The sequence below is a fragment of the Pituophis catenifer genome, unplaced genomic scaffold (genome assembly GCF_029215685.1).
Source record: "Pituophis catenifer annectens isolate HBS135680 unplaced genomic scaffold, rPitCat1.0.hap2 SCAF_11, whole genome shotgun sequence".
NCBI classification, from domain to species: domain Eukaryota; kingdom Metazoa; phylum Chordata; class Lepidosauria; order Squamata; family Colubridae; genus Pituophis; species Pituophis catenifer.
The window spans coordinates 5,292,440-5,314,305 of NW_027256891.1; the positions used below are offsets into that span (position 1 = coordinate 5,292,440).

Genomic DNA, 21,866 nt, shown 5'->3' on the forward strand with positions numbered 1-21,866 from the left:
GGCTCAAGGTTGACTTCCATCCAGGTCAGTAAAATGAGGACCCAGATTGTTGGGGGCAGTAGGCTGACTCTGTAAACCACTTAGAGAGGGCAGTAAAACACTGTGAAGTGATATATAAGTGTGCTATTGCTATTGCTATTAATGAAAAGAAGAGCTAGGAATGACATGATAGCAGTGTTCCAATATGTAAGGGGTTGCTCCAAAGAAGAGGGAGTCAAATGATTCTCCAAAGCACATGAGGGTAGAACAAGAAGCAATGGGTGGAAACTAATCAAGGAGAGAAGCAACCTAGAACTAAGGAGAAATTTCTTGACAGAACAATTAATCAATGGGACGACTTGCCTCCAGAAGTTGTGGGTGCTCCATCGTTGGAGGTTTTTAAGAATAGATTGGACAATCATTTGTCTGAAATGGTCCAGGGTTTCCTGCTGAGCAGGGGATTGAACTAGAATACCTCCAAGGTCCCTTCCAACTCTATTATTCTGTTTACATCTTGGAAAGTGGTCAGGATGTCATGGGAAAACCAAAAAAGTCAAGGGGATGGTCACAGACAAATGATTGTCCAATCTGTTCTTAAAAATCTCCAGTGATGGAGCACCCACAACTTCTGGAGGCAATCGTCCCATTGATTAATTGTTCTGTCAAGAAATTTCTCCTTAGTTCTAGGTTGCTACTCTCCTTGATTAGTTTCCACCCATTGCTTCTTGTTCTACCCTCAGGTGCTTTGGAGAATCGTTTGACTCCCTCTTCTTTGTGGCAACCCCTGAGATATTGGAACACTATCATGTCTCCCCTAGTCCTTCTTTTCATTAAACTAGACATACTCAGTTCCTGCAACTGTTCTTCATATGTTTTAGCCTCCAGTCCCCTAATCATATTTGTTGCTCTTCTCTGCACTCTTTCTAGAGTCTCAACATCTTTTTTACATCATGGCGACCAAAACTGAATGCAGCATTCCAAGTGTGGCCTTACCAAGGTCTTATAAAGTGGTATTAACACTTGACATGATCTTGATTCTATCCCTCTGTTTATGCAGCCTAGAACCGTGTTGGCTTTTTTGGCAGCTGCTGCACACTGCTGGCTCATATTTAAATGGTTGTCCACTAGGACTCCAAGATCCTTCTCACAGTTACTACTATTGAGCAAAGTACCACATATACTGTACCTGTGCATTTTGTTTTTCTTGCCTAAATGTAGAACCTTACTTTTTTCACCATTGAATTTCATTTTGTTAGATAGCGCCCAATATTCAAGTCTGTCAAAATCCTTCTGTATCTTGAGCCTAACTTCTGGAGTGTTGGCTATTCCTGCCAGTGTGGTGTCAGCTGCAAATCTGATGAGTTCCCCGTCTAGCCCCTCATCCAAGTCATTGATGAATATGTTGAAGAATACTGGGCCTAAAACAGAGTACTCCACTGCATACTTCTCTCCATGTAGATTCAATTCCATTGAGGACTATACATTGAGTGCGGTTGGTCAGCCAGTTAAGAATCCATCTGGTGATGATGCTGTCTAACCCACATTTTTCTACTTTATCTAGTTGGAGGTTATGGTTTACTTTATCAAATGCCTTACTGAAGTCCAAGTAAATTATATTGACAGTATTCCTCTGGTCCACTAATTTTGTCACTTTGTCAAAGAATGCAATAAGATTAGTCTGGCATGATCTGTTTTTGACAAACCCATGTTGGCTTTTGGTTATTACTTTGTTTGCTTCTAGGTGTTTGCTGATTCGTTGCTTGATTATCTTTTCCAGAATCTTCCCAGGTATTGAGGTCAGGCTGATAGGTCTGTAGTTTCCTGGATCTATTTTTTTTCCTTTTTTGAAGATGGGATCAGCTCTTTTCCAGTCTTCTGGCAGTTCCCCGGTGCTCCAGGAACTTTGAAAGATATAGTTCAGTGGTTCTGAGTCTGCCAATTCCTTCAGAACTTTGGGGTGCAATCCATCCAGTCCTGGTGATTTGAACTCTTCAAGGGTAGACAGGTGTTCACTTACCATTTTCTTTCCTATTTTAGCTTGTATTCCTAATCTGTTTTTTGTGGTGCTGTTTTTAATAGGTTGGACTGTTTTTTCCCTTTCTGTAAAGACAGATGCAAAAAACCGAGTTAAGTAGTTCTGCTTTCTCCCTGTTGCTTGTCACCTTCTTGCCACTTTCTCCCAGCAATGGACCAATTGTTTCCTTGACTTTTTTCTTGTTTTTAACATGTTGGAAGAAGCTTTTTTTTTTTTTTTTGCTATTTTTTACTTTTGTCACAAGCCTTTGTTCATTGTGAGTCTTAGCTTTCCTCACTTCATCTTTACAGGCTCGGTCTATTTGCTGATATTCTGCCTTAGTTATTTGCCCTCTTTCCACTTTTTATACTTGTCCTTTTTATCGTTCTTTGTCAGACAGTTCTTTATGCAGCCATGCTGGTTTCTTTTGAGAGCTATTATTTTTCTTCTTCATTGGTATTGTGCTAGACTGGGCTTTTATAATCTCACTTTTCAAAATTTCCCAAGCTTCTTAAATTGTTTTCCCCTTGAGAATTCTCATCCATGGAATCCTTCCCAAGCTCTCTCTAAGTTTATTGAAATTAGCTCTCTTAAAGTCCAAGACTCTAGTTTGACTTTGTTCTACTACTTGTGTTTGCATAATGTTGAATTCCAATATTGCATGATCATTTGCAATAGTTACTTTTTGAGAAGTGAGAATTAAGTCCAATATGGCTGATCCCCTTGTTCCCTTCTCTACTTTTTGGGAAACAAAGTTGTCTGCTAGGTTTGTTAGGAACCTGTTGGATCTTCCACTTGGTGCATTGTTTGTCTCCCAGTTGATGTCAGGGTAGTTATAATTCCCCATTACTATTGGGATGTGCTTCCTACATACCTTAGTTAGTTGACTACCAAAAAGTTCATCTACTTCCTCTGTTTGGTTGGGTGCCCTATAGTATAGACCTATGGCAATGTCATTCCCCCCCCCTTTAATATTGACCCAAATGCATTCAAGATAATTTTCATCATTGTTGTGCTCTATTTCTGTAGAGATGTAGTTATTTCTTATATATAGTGCAACTCAACCTCCTCTTTTATTTGGTCTATTTCTTTTAAATAATTTAAATTCCTCTAGCTGTATGTTCCATTTGTGAGTTTCATCCCACCAAGTTTTCATAATGGCAACAATATCATATCTGCTCTCATTTACTTAAATTTCTAATTCACCGTTTATTCCTCATACTCTGTGCATTGGTGTGTAGACATGTGAGTCCATTTTGATTGACCCTGTGTTTACTGTCTACATAACCTGTGTTGTGCCTGATTGCCCCTACTTTCTTGCCACCTGTTTGATTAGTGCACATAGTATGGCACTCACTATTAAATGCTTGGTTTTGCTTGACAGCAGGGCTGATAATCTTACCCGCACAAACATCTATGTCATATGCACTGATAACCCTATTAATTTTAGATTGCTGGGGACAGAAATGTTCTGTATCAATTAATTCTCTGTCCCCGCTGTTCAGTTTAAATGTTTATCCAGCACATCTGTGAATTTAATGCCAAGTAACTCAGTCCTTTTCTTTGATGGATGCAAACCATCTCTTTTGTAGTTTTTCATTGGACCAGCTGCAAACATCATGACTAATAAAACCAAAGCCTTCCTTTTTACACCACTCCTTTAGCCACACATTAAACTCCACTACACGCTGGCCTTTCCCTTTATATACTGGTAAAACCTCTGAAAAGATAAGCCTATAACCTATACTACTAAGTTCATACCCCAAGCTCTGGAAATCATTCTGCACAGAAAGTACATCTTTTTGGGAGAGATCATTTGTGCCAAGATGTATAATAGCATCAACATCACAGTCCTTATTGGCACTCTTGACTATCTTCATAAATGACTTAGATGAGGGAATAGAAGGGAAACTCATCAAATTTGCAGATGACACTAAACTGGCAGGAAACGACAAGCTTAGGATCCAAAAAAAATCTTGACAAACTTGAACAACAAAATAAATTTCAATGTGGAGAAAAGCCAAGTTTTACATTTAGGCAGGAAAAGTCAAAGGTATAAGTACAGATTAGGCAAGACCTGGCTCAAAAACAGTAATTGTGAGAGGGACCTTGGAGTCCTAGTGGATGATCACTTGAATATGAGCCAGCAGCATGCAGCAGCAGCCAAAAAAGCTAATACAATCCTGGGTTATATAAACAGACACATCAAGATCACATGAAGTACTAGTACCACTTTATAAAACCCAGTAAGACCACACCTGGAATACTGCAACCGATTTTGGTCACCATACTACAAAAAAGATGTTGAGAGTTTGGAAAAAAATCAGAGAAGAGCAACTAAGGTGATCAAAGGCCTGGAGACCAACACATACGAAGAACAGCTGCAGGATTTGGGTTGAAAAGAAGAATTAGGGGTGACATGATAGCAATATTCCAGTATTTGAGAAGCTGCCACAAAGAAGAGGGGGTTAAATTATTTTCCAAAGCACAGGGGGCAGGACAAGAAACAATAGTTGGAAACTAATCAAAGAGAGAAGCAACCTAGAATTAAGGAGTAACTTTCCAACAGTGAGGATAATTCACCAGTGGAACAGATGTTGCCTTCAGAAGCTGTGGGCACTCTATCACTGGAGGTTTTTAAGAAGAGACTGGACAGTCACATGTCTGAGATGTTACAGGTTCTCCTGCTTGAGCAGGGGGCTAAACCAGAAGACCTCCAAGGTCCCTTCCAGCCTGTTCTAATTCTAATTCTAATAGGCAATGGATATTTTGGCTCTGGCCATGTCCACAATGGCAGTCATTTTGAGTAAAGGCAAGACCATTCAGGGGCAGCCATTTTGTGAAAACAGCCATAATCAATTCTCAGAGCTCCAAATTTCTTCCATGAGGCATCTGGAGAGGATCAAGTCCATAAATTCAACACCAGTTCCTCAAGAAAGTCCACAAGAAGGGCCCTTTCTTTAGCCAGATTTAATGTCCTTCCAACAGCCATTACTGAAGGATTTTAAAAAAAATCCCCTTTGAACAAAGACTGTGTCCATGCGATGGTGGAATAATTGAATCATTGGAACACTTTATGCTGTATTGTCCCGTCTATGCAGCAGCATGTCAGCAGTTATTATTTCCACTTTTTATTAAATACCTGCTCATTCTGATTTGTTCTATTTTGTTGCATTTCTATGCCGCCCAACTCCCAAGGGACAGAGAGTAAAACAGAGAATACAACAGAGAATAAAACAATGCAACAATATCCCATACAAAAGTTAAAAGAAGACATTAAAACTTCTTTTTTAAAAACACATACACTCCAATTTGTGGCCGGGTCTTGCAAGATCACTATAGCGAGATCAATGGTCCCAGGCCTGCCAGAAGAGCCAGGTCTTCACCGCTTTCTGGAAGGCCAATAGGGTGGGGGTGGTCCGGACTTCAGGAGGTAATTGGTTCCAGAGAGCCGGGGCAGCCACAGAGAAGGCCCTCCCCCGCGGGCCTGCCAGCCAACATTGTTTAGCTGACGGGACCCGGAGGAGACCGACTCTGTGAGATCTTACCGGTTGCTGGGAGCTATATGGTAGAAGGCGGTCTTGAAGATAGCCTGGTCCTGAGCCATGTAGGGCTTTAAAGGTAATAACCAACACCTTGAATTGCACCCAGAGACCGATAGGGAGCCAGTGCAGCTCACGGAGAATTGGTGTAATGTGGGTGTATCTAGGTGCACCCACTATAACTCGCGCGGCTGCATTCTGCACCAACTGAAGTCTCCAAACACTTTTCAAGGGTAGCCCCATGTAGAGCGTGTTGCAATAGTCCAACCGTGAGGTGACAAGGGCATGAGTGACTGTGAGGAGAGCCTCCTGATCCAAGTAGTGTCGCAATTGGTGCACCAGACGAACCTGTGCAAAGGTCCCCCTAGCTACAGCTGTCAGATGTTGTTCCAATCTCAGCTGTGAGTCTAGAAGGACACCCAAATTGCGAGCCCGTTCTGAGGGGGGCACTTTCTCTCCCCCCAGAACCAAGGATGGACAATTGACATAGTCTTTAGGGGGCAATACCCAGAGCCATTCGGTTTTGTCTGGGTTAAGTCTGAGCCTGTTGACTCCCATCCAGATCCTCACAGCCTCCAGGCACCGGCACATCACATCTACCGCCTCACTGAACTGATGAGGGGTGGAGATATCCAGCTGGGTATCATCAGCATATTGCTGATATCCCACCCCGTGTTGTCGAACTTGAACTCCTCTTAGATATTTTAGCATATTTATACATACATATATATATACATATATATTTATACATATATATATATATATATATATATATATATATATATATATATATATACATATATACATTTCTTTTCTCTTGTATTTTATTTTAATTAACTGCAATTTATGTATCTGCAGACTGGTCTATGACTGAATAAAGATTTGATAATGGAGCAGCAATTCAAGGCAGTAGTTCAGGGATTAATAGAATAAGAGACTTGGAAAATATCTTGGAGGTCTTCTAGTCCAATCCCTTACTCAAGCAGGATACCCTAGAGACCATTTCAGACAAATGAGTGTCCAATATCTTCTTAAAAACCTCCAGTTTTGGAGTACCCACAACTTCTGGAGGCAACTCGTCCTGCTGGTTAATTGTTCTGTCAGGAAATTTCTTCTTAGTCCTTGGTTAGTTCCCATCCGTTGCTTCTTGTCCTGCCTTCTGGTGCTTTGGAAAATAGATTGACTCTTTCTTCTTTGTGGCAGTCCCTCAAATATTGGAACAGTGCTGTCACCCTTGTCCTTCTTTTCATTAAACTAGACATACCCAATTCCTGCAACCATTCTTTGTATGTTTTAACCTCTAGTCCCTTAAATGCCTTTCTTGCTCTTCTCTGTATTCTTTCTAGAGTCTCAACATCTTTTTTATATTGTGGTGACCAAGACTGAAAGCAATATTCCACATGTGGTCTTTTTGCTGGAGGCCCCATCTCTCCACCATGACAAGAATGGATGCAATGGACAATCTTCTCCTTTGTAAATTTATCTAACCAAAGTCACCCCAGTTCTGAGCTAGTATCCCCTCCCATACCAGCAGATTCCCAAACTGTTGCTAATTGTTATATAAAAATACTCATTATGAATGGGACTGTCCCAGTGTTACACTGCTTGCAAGAGGCAGGATAAGCCTAAATAATACGTGGCTGAGAAAAAGTATGTCAGGATGCCCACTTCCACACTGTCAAGAATCCCTGGCTCTGTCTTGTCTAGCAGGGAGGCTATTTGGAGCAGTTTTACGGTCAGTGAAGTATTTTTAGGATATGGAATGTCTCCATCCAGTCAAGATGGCTCTTGGGTCTTCCTAGACAGGAAGTCCCTGTTTATTTGATTTGATCCACAATAGTTTTCCTGTTGCTCTCCGGCTTTATTTCATGCTTCCTGACTTTGCTTCAGGAGCCACCTTCTGTTTTAGTGCTGTCCACCACGCAAGCGAAGCCAAATTTTATCTAATTAGGTTAAAGGGAGTCCCATGGAGCTCAAGGAAAGGGGTCAAGAAAGTTGGCAGCTTTAACTATACAATCAAAGACCCACCCTTTTGTTTCTTTTGTAAAAAAAAGGGGGGGAAGGTAGGACTTTATTCACATGCTGGTGGACATCATCTTGACTTTTTGGACCTCATCCCCAGACATATCTTGAGGGAGCCAAGGGCTAGACTGGTTTGGTAGAATCAGATCTAGAACCTAAGAAGACATAGAATCCTTGAATTGTGAACTTGGGAGGGATTCCAAAGATTATTTTAGCAAAAGTAACACACCAATATTTATTTATTCGTATTAATTATTAATAGCATTTATTTGCAATAAGAAATGAATAATGTTGCAATTGTAAAATGAAAAGTGGAAATATGATACAATAAGAGTAGACAAACATTAGTAGTTTGTGTTTACTGGAATGGAATAATTCATATAATAGGGACTTTTTTAAGCATCTTCAAGCAGAAGTTGAATTGATTGTGACGAATCTTTATTTATATCCACATAATGTACAGATGTTAACTCACCGTCACTGGGCTCAGGTTCCTCTCTGTTTTGTACATTAATTATCACTGAGGAACCAACATTTGTACAAAAATGAGTGGTTGTCAGTGATATATCTGCTGGGGATGAAACCTCCTTTTCTGCACATTTTTGCAAAACACTTTTATTACAGATAATCATAATGCCACCCAACAGGAATGAAGAGGCAGCACTATAGCCAACATAAATAGCAGCACCAAACTCCTGGTGCTCTGGAACTGTAGGCGTTCGCAAGGACTCAGAAAACATAATGGCTGAATTAACCAAGATGGAATACATATTCCAGGAAACCATGATGGAAGACCATGATTCCTGATAAAAAAAATCAGAAGGCCTCCAACCAGGGGTGAAATGTAAAATTTGTTACTACCGGTTCTGTGGGCGTGGCTTGGTGGTGGGCGTGACCAACTTTTTTTTTTTTTTACTTTTAAAACCATTTTTTCTACAACCTCTTCGGCTGAAGAGGTTGTAAAAAATGCTTTTAAAGCCTCTGACGATCCCAGCTGACTTGCCTGATCGGCAGAAGCTTTTTTTTTTTAAAAGCCTCTGACGATCCCAGCTGACTTGCCTGATTGGCAGAGGCTTTTTTTTTCCTTTTAAAAACATTTTTTCTATAACCTCTTTGGCCGAAGAGGTTGTAGAAAAAATGCTTTTAAAAGCCTCGTGATGATCCCAGCTAAGCCGCATGATCAACAGAGACTTTTTTTTTTTTTTTTTACTTTTAAAAGCATTTTTTCGGCCAAAGAGGTTGTAGAAAAAATGTTTTTAAAAATAAAAAAAAAGCCTCTGATGATTGCGCGGCTCAGCTAGGCAATGGGGGGGGGGGCAAAGATTTTTGTTATTGGTTCTCCGAACCACCCGCCTCCATCGCTATCGGATCAGGCGATCCGGTCCCAACTGGGAACATTTCCCCCCTGCCTCTAACGTTATACAAGATGAGCACAAAAGTTTTTTGACTGACAGTTTTGACAACAATCCCTAAGGCAAAACTCATGAAACCTACAGCCACGGCTCCTACAATGCAACTCAAGGTCATCAGATCTTGAGCCAAAATTATTTCTTCGGGCAGCTTCCTCAGATCTTCAGTGAATTCCTCACAGTGAATGGATCTGTTTTCTGAATGAGTGCTGTGCTCTCCAGATTCCAATCCATACCACGCCAGGATACATGCCATCCTGACTTTCCACACACCATATTCTCCAATGTTCGGTGGCTTATGCAGTAATATACAAAATCCATCCCAAGATGAATAACCACCTAACTGGGTAATCCAGGCTAATCATTTTGTAGTTATTGATCCTTTTTCACTTAGTAGTTGCTCATTAAGTGATTTATTGCTCCTGTAGATGAATGTAGGATTCCTGAAATTAAATAAAATAATTTGCATTATATATTTATATGGTTAAAAAAATGAGTAAGATAGGTGTAAAACACTTTCACCATAAGGTGCGCCCCACGGAGTCGGCTAGATTAGGGTCCTGTGCCAAAAGCAGCTGGTGGTTTCCTACAGAGTATTTCTGGACAATTTCGTCTTGCCATGGCAATGGTAGCTCTCTTTGCTGACAGGCAGGCTGACTACCTCCATTGGGCTGGACAGCTGCGCTCGAAATGCCTGGAAGGTTTGGCAGGAACACCTTAGCCTCGACATTGAAGCTGTGACTTGCAGCTACCTGTGTGCCGTCCTGCTGAGGATCCTTCACTGCTGCTGATGGAGTACTCTGGTTGCCCTGTATGTCTTGGTTTGTTGGGGTAGGTTGTCCACTTCCAAGGGAGGAGTCTCGTGATCTGGGTTGTACGATATCAGCCGCGTGAGTAATTTGTCGACTCGGTGGTTGTCCCTGCTGTAGGGAGTTCTGGCCATTCACATAAGCCCTGACACGCTCATACGAGTTCTCTTCTCCAACTGTCCGGTATTAAAGTCGAGTGAAGCGTGTTAGTTTCCGCCTGTAAAGCTTCAGCCCGTGCTGCCTTTTCTTTTGCCTCCTTTTCGTGCCTCAAATACTCAAGTTTAGCCTGAGCTTTGGCCATTTTTTCCTGTTGTCTGGCCATTTCTTCCTTCTGCAATTGCTCTTCCTTTGCCACACTTAAAGTTCCCTTGGCCGCCACAGCTTCGACTCGTGCCTTTGCAGCTTCAGCGGCTAGATTCTCTGCTATCAAGATCTGGGACCTTTGGCTATGACAAGAAGATGCTTTGGAAGAGTGGTATGAACCTGGGATGGAAGCTTGCTGTGAGACGCTGTTACCCGTCTGAGAATGGGATGACTTGTAAAGGGGAACCACGTGCGAACGATGGGATGGCATATGTGAACGATGGGTTGCTTTGGACTCAGCCTTCTCGTTCGCAGCTTTCTTGGAAGAATGAGCGGCAGACGCATGTGAGCGTTGGGGTGAGGAGGCTTTCTTAGAAGAGTGAGTGGTGGCCTCATGTGGCCGCTGGAATGGCGCATGTGAATGATGGGATATCTCGGATTTGGCCTTCTCGCTCATTGTGTCCTTCACCTGAAGATCAGCATGAAGCTGAAGATCAACGTGGGGTAAGTCTTTCCTGTTTGAAACGAAGTTATCGCATTGTTTGTTTAATGTTTGGATGTGTTGTATGTCCTTTTCGAGCTCTGGATCTTCTAACTTCGACTGGCTGCGGATGAGTTAGCATTCACAATCCTTCCATTGTAGATATAGCAAATCCATATTATTATCCATTGAGCAGATGCGCCCAGGGGAGAGCTCTTCTTTGGGTGTATCGTGAAGAAGTATAAATTTCTCCCAGGCTTTGGTATGGTTTCGATATTTCTTATCCCATTCATCCTCCAGACTTGCTCGCATGGCATCGGTAAGCTTTCTATCCTGCCTCAGGTCATAGGTTTTCTGAGGTGCCGCTGCCTCCTTTGAAATTTGGATGTCCAATTCTGGGTTTGTATCGAGGTTAGGTGGGGGGGAGGATCAGCATTCCTGGTGAATCAGATGCTTCTGCCATGATTGCATGAGTCTCCACGGCGTCCGATACTTCATTCGTGTCAAGATTAGCTGGGAGGACCAGTTCTGTTGACACATTAGAGGCCTCAACCATGACTGGGAAAACTAAGGGGATTTCTGGATACTGGATACTAGAGTGTATTGCAAACTTTAGGCGGTGTCGATGCAGTTTGCTTTTTGACCACTGGGGTGTGTTGCAAACTTTAGGAGATGTTGCAGTTCACCTTTTGACCACTGGGGTGCGTTGCAAACTTTAGGAGACATCGTTGCAGTTTGCCTTTTGACCAGGGATTTACAGTTAAGGTGAGATTCATCCGAATATTCATAATCTATCCCATTTCCTAGTGTAAAAGGACGGTAGATCTGTCCCCCTGTTCAGAAAGCATGTTTCTCTCCTCCGCGGCAATTTGTAATGGCCGGGGCTTTGTTTTACACCCAGGCAGACAGCCTCAGTGGCCAAACAGGCACACATGTGCAGAAGCATCCGGACGGGTGGGCGGAGCCTCCCACCACCGCCACTACCGGTTTGCCCAATCCTGTGTGAACCGGTAGCAACCCACCACTGGTGGTCACCAACTAAGGAGATTTGGGGGTTTACTTCAAATATAATTCCACTGCTTTTGAATAAGCTACCTGGTTCTCTGGATACCAGCTCACTCAAACCAGACTGCACTTAAAGTTGATGAGGTTCAAAAACTCTGGTATAGCATAAAAGAATCATTTGTGAAAAACTATCACAGATATTCCATGAAGAAATTCTTCCTACTATGTTGTACCCTTGTTTGTGTGTCATTAGGGATTACACAGACATGCATTGAATAAATTACTACTAAACTATTCCATCTTGGTTTTGTTTCACCAAACTTAGAGTCACCAGCTTCATTGATAATCTAAGTCTTTTGCAAATCAGAGGTAATGAAGATCCTTTGGTTACAAAGTAAGTGGCTCAGATTTTTAGCTTCCAGTTATGTGAACTTTCATTGGCATGGATTTATGTTTAATATTTAAATAATATGTACTGTTCAGTTGTAATGGGTAGAAAGAATTGTTAAAATATGTTAAAGTGGGGGACAGGATTTCTTAACTTTTGATCATGTGCTGTTTAGAAAGTAAATTAGTTACTTTAAGAATTAAGAGCTGTCTCTTTAAGAGATTGCATTGTGGGAGATGTAGACAGAGATTGCATTATGGGAAATGCAGTCCATGACATGTGACCACATCTGCGCAGAAGTGCCCTGTGTGCATGAGTGAACCGGTAGCGACGGGATTTGGAACCCACCCCTGGTGACCACAGATAGATAGTAGCAGCTGTCTCTCACTATCTCCAATGCCGAATGACCAGCATCTCTTCCTTTCTCCTCCAAAACGTCCGTTTTCAACTGTCATTGGACATTCCAACTGCCACTCCTCAACTGACAAACGACAGAATTCCAAAGGACAAATCTCAGTCAACAGTTCCCATCTTTTCTTTCGAATTACCACACACATTTATATACGAACAAAATAGGCCAATAGATGTAGTCTAGTCTTAATGGAAGATAATGTGCTAAATATCTTGTCTCTCCATCTGCCATTTTAAGTCATTATCAACTATTTATCTCCACCAAATTCCCTCCTAAAGCAATTTAGAAGTACAAAATGTTCCGAGAAGATGCTTTATAACGTACCAAAGGGATCAAAATGTACATGAAAGAGGTGAAAACAAAGAACCAGCAGTGGAGAAGAGGAAGATGGCCTGGAGGTGAACCCTTTGGCCTCTTAAATTATCCTTCAACTCCAAACAGGATTCAAATAGTTTAAAAGACTAAGACCTGATTCTGGAATGGGATAAGTCCTGTACTTCAGTAAAATAAGGTTTATCAGGTATGTCAGAAAGCATTAATACAGCTTTTAAAGACTCATCAAATAAAGTACACACTTTGGTGTAATGGTTAAGGCACCAATCTAGAAACTAGGAGATCGTGAGTTCCAAACCTGTCATAGTTTTTTGAAAGCCATCTGAGTGATTTAAAATCAGTCATCCTCTCTCAGCCCAGTCCACCTCACAGGGTGGTTGTGGGGAAAAGAGGAGGAAGGGTATTGTGTATATTCGCCACCTTGAGTAATTTATAAAATAAAAGTGGGCTACAAATATAAATTTGTTCGTATGTTCAGTCAATCCAGTCAAAGATGGAGAAAAGCAACCTAGAACTAAGGAGAAATTTCCTGACAGATAGAACATTTCACCAGTGAAACAAATTGCCTCCAGCTGTTGTGGGTGCTCCAATACTGGATGTTTGCAAGAAGAGACTGGACAGCCACCTGTCTGAAATAGATGGCACCTGTCTAGGGCAGGGGTGTCAAACTTGCGTCATCACGGTGGCATGTGACGTATTGGGACTTCTCCCCCTTCGCTAAACCGGACGTGGCCGTGGCCAGCCCGTGTCTAATATTTAAAGGGCAATATTTAAAGGGCAAAAATGTAAACTATGCGGCAAATTTATTCAGAATAAAAAGTTACTATAAAGATCTTTTTCATTTTTAGTACTAAGCTGTGCACGCTTCAACGTTTCTTTTAATGCTTGGTGTAAAATCCATACGAGTGTCATCAAGGTCTAAAGAAAGGGGCTTTTTGGAATACTCTTAACAGGGTTGTTTTCAGTGGTGAAATGTAAAATTTGTTACTGCCGGTTCTGTTTGTTACACCAAGCATGGCTTGGTAGTGGGTAATGTGACCGGGTGGGCATGGCCAACTTTTGTTTTTCTTTTAAAAGCATTTTTTCTACAACCAAAAGCTCTGACAATCCCAGCTGAGTTGCCTGATCATCAGAGGCTTTTTTTTTCTTTTAAAGGCAATTATTTTTCTTTTTTAAAAGAAAAAAAAAGCCTCTGATGATCGCGCGGCTCAACGTGTTGTAATTGGCTTCTGAATTGCAGCAACAAATTTCACCTGAAATTTGCCAAACAATATTTGTAATCCATTTTTTAAAACTTTAGTACTTTTCTTATCAACCCCCCCAAAGTTTCAGTTCACAGTAATTAAAAGTTCCCCTTCTAGCCAATTTTGTTTACTGTAATTATCCAAAAATCTCTTCGCTTTTTAAAAGCTTCTTACTCATTCCAAATGGAGCTGAGTTTTCTAGCACCCGAAGACTGCAGGGACTTTTCTTTAAGAAAGTTTGTTGTACGATTGAGAAGGGACAATCTAGCTGCTCCTGTGCTGCTGTCCATTACTTTCTGTCGTGCTAGCTTTTCACGTTTTTGTGATTCTGTGGTCTGAATTACCTGATCTGCTCCATCAGAGCTCATTATAGCTTGTTACAGAATAACAGAAGAGTTGGGAGGGACCTTGGAGGTCTTCTAGTCCAACCCCCTGCTCAAGCAGGAGACCCTAGACCATTTCTTTCAAGTGGCTGTCCAGCAATTGGTTCTTTTGGATCCAGAGACAATAAAGAGTCCCTTGGGAGTTGGGTGGCATAGAAATGCGACAAAATAAATAAATAAATAAATAAATAATAAATAATAAAGACACCAGTAAATGAAGAGATTCTAAATGCTGCAATAATGGTGCCCGCACGTCTGCCCAACGTGTGGCAGAACATTCCGTGCCTGTATAGGCTTTACCAGCCACCTGCGGACACACCGTGAACAGCCCACAACCTGTTAGATGTTAAGGTCTTCTTTGAAAACGATGGACGAACAACAACATTAGCTGAAGCAAACAGGTTAAAAAGCATAACATAAAAGGCATACATACCAATCCAGATGACAGCCAAACCTCTTATAACCTACCAGGAGCCCCTTAATGACAGCAGAGATATCCCATGCTGGCCAATTTCTCCACAGTGTACAGAGCTAAATTCTGTTGTAGAAAGTCCCAATTAAATAATAATCCCAGTGTTAGACCTGCCCCAACTTGGACATTTAGGCAAGAAACACCCTTGACTCCATGCGGACAGAAAGATATACTTTACTAAAAGCCAAGTGGTTCACAGTATAACAAAGCCAGAACTGAAGTTCTTGCGCCAAAGTTTCCCGGTTAAATTTCCCCCTCCAGTTCCTTTCCCTCATTGCCCAATTAAATTTGAATACATGGTTTTGGAAACAGTCTCTTCAATGGTGAGCTAGTTGGAGAGCCATTGCATTTCATTCCCAGGGCTTCACCTTGAGTTTGTATCTCTGGAAGCAGTGGTGGGATTCAATTTTTTTAACAATTGGTTCTGTGGGCGTGGCTTAGTTGGGGGTGTGGCTTGGTGGTCATGTGACCGGGTGGGCATGGCTAGCTGGTCATGTGATCGGGTGGGCATGGCTATGTGCATAGGGACTACTCAGAGGGCTGAAAAAAGTCATTTCTGACTGGTCCTCGCACTTATGACCATCCTCACATTTATGCCCAGCATTCTTAACAACCATGTCAATCATTTCACCACTACTTCTCTTTATCACGGTGACAAAATAGGGCGTAAAACGTAAAATGTGAGGACAGTCATAAGTTCAAGGACTGGTCAAAAGTGCGAAGACCTATCAAAAGTAACTTTTTCAGCCTTCTGACTAGTCCATATGCACATAGGGACTATTCAGAGGGCTGAAAAAAGTCATTTCTGACTGGTTTGACCAGTCCTCGCACTTATGACCTTCCTCACATTTATGCCCGTTGCGGCATTCTTAACAACTGTGTCAGTCATTTCACCACTACTTGTCTTCACCACAGTGACAAGATAGGGCGCAAAATGTAAAATGTGAGGACAGTCGTAAGTTCGAGGACTGGTCAAAAGTGCGAGGACCAGTCAAAAATAACTTTTTCAGCCCCTCTGAGTAGTCCATATGCACAAAAGGACTACCCAGAGGGCTGAAAAAAGTGATTTCTGACAGATCTTCGCACTTTTGACCTGTCCTCACCCTTATGACTGGTCATCATTTATGCCCATTGTAGCATTCTTAACAACCGTGTCACTCATTTCACAACTGCTTCTCTTCACCATGGTGACAAGATAGGGTGAAAAACATAAAATGTGAGGACAGTTGTAAGTTCAAGGAGTGATCAAAAGTGCGAGGACCAGTCAAAAATAACTTTTTCATCCCTCTGAGTAACCCATATGCACAAAAGGATACAGCAATAGAGAGGGATAAAGGAAGGAGAAGAGAGATGGAAGAAAGAAGGAGAGAGAGGGAAGGAAGAGAAGGGAGGAAGGAAGGGAAGGGAAATTAGAGTAGGAGTGAGGGTAAGAGAGGAAGGAAGAGAGAAAGAGAAGGAGAAAGGAAGAGGAAGTAGGGAGGAGAAGAAGGGGGGGAAAGAAAGTAAGAAGGAAAGAAAAGAGAGAGGTGGTAGGTTTGAGGAGAAATATTGCTGTACAGTAAAAAAGATGAAATGGAAGAAAGGCAACCCCAAACAAATATAAAGATATTAAGATAAAGAATGAATTGTTAAACTTTAAAGAAAAGAGAACAAATATGAATAAATAGCAATAATTAGAAAGACACATACAAACATACAATTTATTTTCTTTAAACAGAGTATTTGACCAGTTCACAAATTTAAACAGTGTTTAGTCATTTCAATTAAATTTACAATTTCTATATTTCCTTTTTGCCATATTTATTCCTTATCTATTTTTTAAAAAAAAACAATATTACCCTTCATCCTCATCTCTAATCTTAATCAAATTCAATTTTTCTCTTCTATTCTATATTATACACCTTCCCATTGTCATCTATTTTTATATCTATCCTCACATTGGTTAATTATGTAATATTACAGTTGTTTAATATAAATTCAACATTTTAATATAAATCAATTAGTTATATAACTATCTTTTTTGTATATTAATCAATATGAACATGAATATTCCAATTATTTCCATGCAATCCAATTTCTTACAAATCAATTAATTCTATTTACCAATAATAATAAACCAAATAATTTCCCCCATATATTCCTCCAAACCACAACTTAACCATTTCTACTTTCAACATAATATACAACTAATAGTATTTCAATTATTACAATTCCCTAGTTAAATAGAGCTTTTTTTCTTTTGTGTTTTAAAATCTTGAACTCTCCTCTTTTTCCCTAAATTTCCCATTGTTTGCACCTACCTTTTTTGGTGAGGAAAAAGAAAAGAAATCTGCCTGCCTAATTTTCCAACGTTGCAGCAACAGCAAAGCCAACAGCCTGCTTTACTTTCAGTTTCGTTTTTCAGCATAGCTAGGGGAAAAAAATCTGCTCCAGCACTCTTTGCAAGCAAGCAGCAGAGTCCTCGCAAAACAGCTGAGAGCAAATCAGCTGAGAGTCGGGAGGCCGATCTAATCAATGGGCTAATTAGCCTATGCTGAAGCTCCGCGGGCCAATAAAATTACAAAAAAACACTGAACCGTTTGTTAAATTGCTGGCTCGCCCGCCCCTCGCCCACCACTATTTATTGGCAATAAATAGTGGTGCGGAGGGGCAGGGCAAGGGGCGGGGCGAGCCAGCAATTTAACAAACGGTTCAGCCGAACCGCCTAGAACTGGCAGAATCCCACCACTGTCTGGAAGGTACGATGAGTAGTGCCAGCTCCCTTCTGCCATAGTTCACGACAGACTGGCATCTAACGAATATGGTGCTCAACTGTAGGATGGCAGCTCTAATACACCATTTTTATCAAAACTTGGCACTAAGTGCCTATATGATTCCCATTCTCTGTGTTTTCAGCTCCAGATGAAAGGAAGATAGATGGTTTATAAAACAGGCTAGGTTAGCCCAGCTCCTAAACTTTGGAAAATTGAGGCCCTCCAGATGTTGCTGAACCTGATCTGCCAGTGATTTCTTCCATCAGGGTCAACTGTGGAAGATATTCAGAATTATTATGCAACAACCTATGGAAGGCCACTGGTTCCCCAACATCAGAATGAAGAAAAGTAAGTGAATTCCTATTCAGATAAATTATTTTAGATTCTTTATAATAGGATCTCGTTGAATACGTGGCTGATCATTTAAAGGATCTTTCCTTTTAGATTTGCAAAAGCTAAAACTGAGACTTATGACAAATTCACTGAGAGATTACTCAACACAGTAGGTATTCATGAACAGTACTCTGCTTAAGCTTTGGGTCCTTCTTTTCTGGAATAACAATTCAATGGCTCTTTTTGTATTTATATTCAGTCAGAAACTGTTAAAAAGATGGTCTGAAAAATCAAAAATCTTCAACAATCTGAAAAGCATTTCTTTCGGAATTTCCAAGTCCATACAGAACACCAGTTATATCTGTGAGTTTCATGTATAGCAAGCTTGTTTTTTTTTCCTTCTATTGAATTTGAATGGTAGGAAACTATAAGCAATTTTCAAATAATTATCTCCCCAAAAGTATGATTAACTGAGCTGTACTCCGTGTTTGAATCAGGCACAGAAGCCTGACTTCTATTAGCTTTGGGTGTCAGAATAACCCTTCTAAGGTTTTCTCAATTAACATGTATCTTTGCAAATTGTTCTCTGCAGATCAAAACATACATTCAGTCATAAAACATAATAAACAAGGGTGAATAACAGGAACACGAGAACAACAGATCATTTGCACACTTTCAATGAGAGGCAAAACACAGCTAGACAAAATATTGTCACGGGGCTTAGATGTCAGCAGCCCTTTTCTGTCTCTTTTTACAGAGGAGGCGGCAGGTGGCTGGGGAAAAATATTAGGATCAGTCCAATGGGAAGTTTTATATAAAAATATATTTTATTCTTCATACTGTTGCCAGCTTCCCTTAAAACATTAACAGAATCCACAATGGAAGAAGAATCAACATCTCTACTAGATAACTGACAGTCAAGCTGAAACTAGGCTAATCAAGTAAAAATAGCAAACAGGGGAAATCTTTTATTCAAACTTCCTCAAGCCCCCAAATAAATTATCCAACCTAATCCACATATCAAAGGAAAAGGTCTGTAAACTCAAATAGAGTTAATTAAATTGGTGTCCCAGAGGAGCTGTGTGTTCACAAGAATAAACATCACACATCCATGCCCCGCGGGTGTCACCCTAGAATCAGTACATATGCACTTCCATATCCAGGACAAGCCCACCAGGTAAACCATCTCACTGTACCCCATATCTCTGTAGCTGTCCCCAAGGCAAACTCCTTTGCTTTGGGTAATAAATATTTATCCTTTCCTCACAGCTCTCTGGAATTCATTTTTTTTATTTTGGTGCAACCCTGGCTCAAATTGAAACCTCAAATTGTTCTTTTGACAGTCCCAAAGGAGAGTAATTTAGAACAATGCTTCTCAATCCCAGCAACTTTCAGATATGCGGATTTCAATTCCCAGAATCCCCTGGCCAGCAGTCTGGAGAATTCTGGGGAGTTAAAACCCACACATCTTAAAAGTTGTTGAGGTTGAAAAACATTGGTATAGAAAAATTATTTGTGACAGCTATCACTGACAGACCATTTAGCCAAGAATAAATTCTTCCTACTATATTATACCCTTGTCTGTGTGTCATTGGAGTTACCTTAAGGTAGAGCCTTGGTAGTACAGTGGTTTAAAGCACCCTGTTATTAACACAGCTGCCTGCAATTACTGCAGGTTCAAATCTTACCAGGCTCAAGGTTGACTCAGCCTTCCATCCTTTCTAAGGTAGGTTAAATGAGGACCCAGTTTGTGGGGGCAATAAGATGACTTTGTATAAATATACAAAAGTATGAAGGCTATTGTTTAATGCATTGTAAGCAGCCCTGAGTCTCTGGAGAAGGGCGGCATATAAATCAAATTAAAAAAAAAAAAAAGGTAAGATGGGCAGCCTATAAATTTGACTAATAAATAAAAATAGGGATTGCAGAAAGATGCATCTGTAAAATGTAAAATTGTAAAACACTTTTTTGCTTTCATTTTCAACACATTTAAGCCACCAAATGGCTGCCTATTTTACTAAATCAAGTGGAAATGGAAATGTTGAGAGATATTATGGATATAAAGCAAATGGCCCTGATTTCTGGTTTCACTGATATTCTAGGCTGGATTTATATTTAATATTTATGTGACAGACTGTTCAGTTTATAGTGCATAGAAAGAACTATTAAACCATGTTGTTCCCTTGTTTGTGTGTCAATAGAGATTATGCACACATGCATTGTTTAAATGACAGCTAAACTATTCCATCTTGGTTTTGTTTCAGCAAACTTAAAGAGTCCTCAATCTTAAAGAGTCCTCAAGTTTTTTGTGAATCAGAGGTAATGAAGATCCTTTGGTTACAAAGTAGGTGGCTCAGATTTCTGGCTTCCAGTTATGTGAACTTTCATTGGCATGGATTTATGTTTAATAAATGGCTTTTGACTTTTCAAACAAATAGGCTGAGACTGATTCCGGGCTTTATTATTTACTACTAATTAATTATTTGGATTAAATTATGATTTTATTGTACTTGTTTCTTAACTTGTGTTCGCCGCCCTGAGTCCTTCGGGAGAATGGCGGCATATAAATACATGTAATAAATAAATAAATAATAAATAATATTTAAATAATATATACTGTTCAGTTTGTAGAAGAATTATTAAATATGTTAATGTGGAAGACAGGATTTCTTAACTTTTGATAATAACATGTCTAATGTTCGTCTACATCACATGAAGTTCTGTAACTGCTAACAACACCTTGCTTTTTTCTTGATCATTGGCTAGTTGATTGGTATTTTAATAACAATATATTTTATTAAGCTATAAGCTTCATTTTAAGCAGCTTAAATATTTTTAGAATTTGCTATTTTTCAAACTTTTGAATGAGGAAAAGTGACATTTTTTACTCGTAAACCACTGAGATAATTAGATGGGTAGTGTATAAATTTCATAAATGGGAAGGAAATTTACTCTCAATGGAATAAAGGGTGAACCTCTAAATTACTGAAATATTAATGTGCAACAGTCTGTATAATATATGTTCTGCTATTTTGTTTTAATTTCAGGAATCCTAACTTCATCTGCACAACCATTTGATCGGCAATTAGCAAATGAAAATGAATCTATGATTTCTAAACGGTCAGGCTTGATTAAGGAGCCCAGTTAGATGGTTATTAATATTTAGTATCTTCGGGTGGGTTTTGTGTATTATTGCATCAGCCACCAAACATTAGAGAATATGGCATGAAGAAAGTCAGGATGGCATGAATCCTGGCGTGGTGTGGATTGGAATCTGGAAAGCGTGTTATCTGCACAGCACCCATCCAGAAAACAGATACACTCACTGTGAGGAATTCACCGAAGACCTGTTGATGATGCCCAAAGTAATATTTTGGGCTCAGGATCTGATGACCTTGAGTTGCATTGGAGTAGCTGTGGCCATAACCATCATGAGCTTTGCCTTAGGGGTTGTTGTCAAAGCCATCAAAGAAAAAAAAAGTTCATCTTGTTTAGTGTTCACCTGTTGAACTTTGTAGCAGGAATCATGGTCCTAATTCCAATTTTCTGGCACACTTATTCCATCTTTGATAACAGAGACATTCGGTTTCCTGAGGCTTTCCAAATGTCTACTTTTCCAGAGTATTAATCCAGAAACCGGATACCACCATTGTGGGAGATTCATAGAACACAGGAAGATGTCCTCCCCCCCCCCATTTTTGGGGGCTAAAGATCTAATGACTTTAGTGAGTCACTTGGGGGCCTGTGGGGATTTGCTTTATGGCCTTCTCCTTATGCACGACTGACAAAGACACGACAGAGAAACGCTTTGCTCACCTGTTTTAATCTTGGAGGTTTTATGAGCTTTTTTTATCAGGACTCCTAGTCCTCATTCCAATTTCCTGCAACTTGTATTCCATTTTAATGAAGACAGTGATTAGGTTTTCTTGGGCTTTCCACATGCCTGCACTTCCCAAGGAGCAGGAGGTTGGAGCTGCCCTTTAA

The 21,866-nt window shown here is 40.4% G+C and overlaps 2 pseudogenes; one reads left to right on the forward strand and one right to left on the reverse strand.

Annotated features, from left to right (window-relative positions):
- Positions 1–7,680: 7,680 nt before the first annotated feature.
- LOC139322861 (claudin-34-like) lies at positions 7,681–9,435 on the reverse strand (annotated as a pseudogene).
- A 1,124-nt stretch (positions 9,436–10,559) lies between these two features.
- LOC139322862 (claudin-34-like) lies at positions 10,560–21,866 on the forward strand (annotated as a pseudogene).